The sequence below is a fragment of the Nuphar pumila genome, chromosome 2 (genome assembly GCF_984573655.1).
Source record: "Nuphar pumila chromosome 2, dmNupPumi1.hap1.1, whole genome shotgun sequence".
NCBI lineage: Eukaryota > Viridiplantae > Streptophyta > Magnoliopsida > Nymphaeales > Nymphaeaceae > Nuphar > Nuphar pumila.
The window spans coordinates 15,810,078-15,814,241 of NC_143250.1; positions in this window are offsets into that span (position 1 = coordinate 15,810,078).

Genomic DNA, 4,164 nt, shown 5'->3' on the forward strand with positions numbered 1-4,164 from the left:
AATATCCATTCATACAGCATGAATAGACTAATTGAGACTCAAATCTAAATATGGTCTCATCACAATGCATGATATTAATGAATTATCTAGACATGCAATCACAATAAAATTTCTTTTCTTCATGTATGACATATCAAAACCAATTTTCATATCACACAACATGTATATAATTCTACTTATAATGTCAAGCATGGAAGTTATGCATGTCGTGGTCTCACCCAAAAACAATCATGCTATACAATTACAACATTGCATTAACAAACATCGTAAAAATATTTATTGACATCTAAGATTACTTATAATATCCCTTAACTCACGTGCGAACATTGTTCTTTCACCGAAAGTGAGTCTCAAGATACTTTAAGAGTAGGATCTGGTTATTAAATCAACATATTAGTTCACAAAACCTCTTACCAAATTACCCCTCCCGAATCTTACTCAAGACACCATGATTTTTGCTTTACTAGTTTGACTGAATTTCATAGACCAAAGGATTTTCCTTTATAATACAAATTCAACGCACCAAACTTCACTCGATTCTGAGTTTGGAGTGCGAAGATATGTCCATTTTACTGAAATGGATCTCAAGTATCCAAATGGATATCTTTGTATATTTTGGATTTTGGTACTTTCGTTTGATCCGATCTATATCCATTACTAATATGGACTGATCTAAACCGATCTGAGACATCCAGTTTGGATCCAAAACAGTCTGATTGGATCTGAACTGGATCCATTCTATTCTGACTGAATCCAGAATAGTCTGACTGGATCCAGGACGGTTTGACTGGATCTGGACCTGCCTGACTGGATCCTGAACAGTCTGATTGGATCCAGATCTGCCTAACTGAATCCAGGATAATCTAGTTGGGTGTGGATCTGCCTGATTGGGTTTAGATCCGAGACTGATCCAGTCAGATCTAGACCTTGTTAATCTGGACTTAGGACATGTCTATATCAAACTGGGTCCGGACTGAAAACCCAGATCCAGACCAGAATGGTTCAGTTCGGACCTTGGTTCAAACCGGATTGGTTCAGATCCGAGTCGGTCTGAACCGGTTCTACTTGAACCAGTTAACCAAACCGGTTTGGCTTGAACCGGTTTGACCCGAACTGGTTTGGCCTAAACCGGTTCGATCTGAACCGATTTGGCCTGAATCGGTTCGATCTGAACCGGTTTGGCCTAAATTGGTTCGATCTGAATCGGTTTGGCCTGAACTGGTTCGATCTGAACCGGTTGACCCAAATCATCTGACCCGGTTCAGTCTGGGTGCAACATAGACCGACCCGGTTCAGTTTGGGTCGCACCCAGGCCGAACCGGCCTCTTTTTTTTTTAAAGGACTTGGTCTGGGTCGCACCCAGACCGAACCGGTCCCCACATAAAAAACCCGAAAGAGGCAATGCCCCTTTCATTTACAGGGAGGGGGCGGCCACCGGCCGACCCTCTCCTCTGAATCCAAGGGGTATCGGTCGGCGACCGGTGTCGGCTGTCCCCCGACGACAGAGAGATCAGCCGCCAGCGTCGGCCGGCAGGCCGATCCCCTCTCTCTTCTCTCTCTCTTTCCCCCACTTTCTGTTACGTTTTTTTTCATTTCCTGCAACTCGCCGGCAGCAATAACTGACGCCCCCCCTTTTGTGCTCAGATCAAAAAAGAAGGACGAAGAATAAGATGGGGGAGGCGGAGGCTTACCTCGCCGTCGCCACCGTCATCGCCGTCATCGCCGGTAAGCGCCTCACTCTCTCTCTCTCTCACGCTCTTTCTCTGTCTCTCCCTCTGCCGCTCGTTGAGATGCGGTGGAGGGAGGCTGCATGAGGGATTTTATAGCCCTCACGCAGAGTGAGGATAACCCTTACCCCCGCGGATTTTGAGGGGTGTGGTTTATCCTCACCCCCTGCCGTTACGCGGTTTCCCCCCGTTTCTTTTTTTTTAAGTTTATTCACTCCGGCAACTTCCCCGGAGGGGGTTTTACAATTTTGCTCATGCTCTATAGCTAAATGACAACACTCCATGAAGGACGACATAGATGCTTTTTATAGGAATTAGACCTGGACTTTTGTATTTTTCACTACTCCCTACAACCTAGTTTGTTGTAAATGAATTTACAAGATAAAACATCATGTTGATGGACCCATTGCTAGGTACAAAGCTTAGTTAGTTTCCAAGGGGTACAATAAACATGTGGGTACAGATTATTTTAAAACTTTTAGTCCCATAGTGAAACCTATATTCCTTAAAACAATCATCTCTATTGCAGCCAATTGTGGTTAACATATTCACCAATTGGATGTTAATAATGTTTTTCCCCTTGGTTTTTTTGAAAATGAAATTTATATGATGCAACCTCTAGGTTTTGAAAACAATTGTTGTCCAGACTATGTATACAAACTTAATTGGGCCTTGTATGGCTTAAAACGAGCCCCACATGTATAGTTTGAAAGGTTGTAGAGAAGCTGAACTTTGTGGAATCCCAAGTTGACTCATCTTTGTTTATTCATCATGAAAATGAAATAAAAATGTATATCTTGATATATGTTGATGATATCACAACACAAAGCTCTCATCAAGAAGTTAGAAATATCATTCAAGCCTTTGGTAAAAAATTCTAGATCAAAACTTAGGTCTTTTGCACTTTTTCTTGGGTATTGAAGTCATGCAAAATTCATCAAGAATCATTTTGACACGAAGAAAGTATATTGAGGATCTCTTCATAAAATTAGTTATGATTTATTGAAAATCATTGGTCACCCCTGTTGCTGCCAATATTTCTCTTTCAAAGTTCTCTGGTGAATTGTTATATAATCCAACACTGTATTTAAGCATTATGAGAGCTTTACAATATGCCGCCTTTCCGAGACCTGACATAGCTCTCTTTGTCAACATTGCATGTCAGTTCATTCATGAGCCTACACAGGATCATTGGACACATGTTAAACGTATATTGAGATATCTCAAAGGGACTCTTAACTATGATTTACATATCAGTCAATCTAACAATCTTAGACTTGCAAGGTTCTTTGATGCTGATTGGACATGGTGCCTAAATGATTGAAAATTCACTAATGGATATCTTACTTTCTTAGGATTCAGTTTTACTTTCTTAGAGTTTTTCTAAATAACATACTATTGCATGATCAAATAAGGAGGCTGAGTACAAGGACATTGTTGGAGCAGTCTCTGAGAAAGTGTGGCTCAAACAACTTTTAAAGGATTTGAGTTATGACTCACCACAAGTTTCTGTTCTTTGGTGTGATAATTTGGGAGCTGTATACTTAACTACCAATCTTGTGTTTCATGCCAGAAAGAAACACATAGAAATTGATTACGTTTTTTCCGATTGAAAGTCACTCGTAGTGACATTGGAGTATAGTTCATAAGATGTGAAGATCAAATAGCAAATATTTTCACCGAGGCTCTACCTAAACCAAAATTCTAATATTTCATAGGCAAACTTAATCTTAAAGAGATTAGCTTTAGGGTGGCATGTGAAAGATCTGAATCTAGTTGAGGTTACTTTGGATCCTCTCCAAGCTCGCTCACACATTGAGATGGATTCATCTATTGTGAAGGCAAGCACCCATCAAGACTCCCACATTGGAGAGTCCACATATAGAAATGTGTCCCAAGTTAGCAAGTTCTCACATTCAAAATATATCTTGTAACTTGAACTCGAAGGTTCCTAATTGTAATGGAAAGTCTAATGAGATTGAGAAACCTACTATTATTGGAAAGTCTAGGAATACAAAAGTTCTAAATAAACTAAACTTCTTATTTCCTATTGTTCTCAGGTAACTCTAGGAAGGTTATAAATATAACCTCTTTCTCTAGGAAAAATGTGTAAGAGAGAGGGAGAACAATAGTGGGCGTAGGGCATGTTTTTTTACTAAACCAATCTAAATTTGTCTCTGTGGTTTGTTCCTTTCCCCGTGTGGTTCGTGTTTTTATACTTGATGGGTCTGATCGTGGTTGTAAGGAAGGTGGTGAAGGTAGAGTTTGTAGCTGGTCTGATATTGTTGGTGTGTCACCTTTACCACCTCCAAACCCTAATCTGCCTCCACCTATGGAGGAAGATGATAGAAGTAAGTTTATTCACTTTCCCCAAACATATTATGAAAAAAGGAAAAAGAACTTTTCTTTTCATTAGTTTGCAAATGGGTTGGGAAAT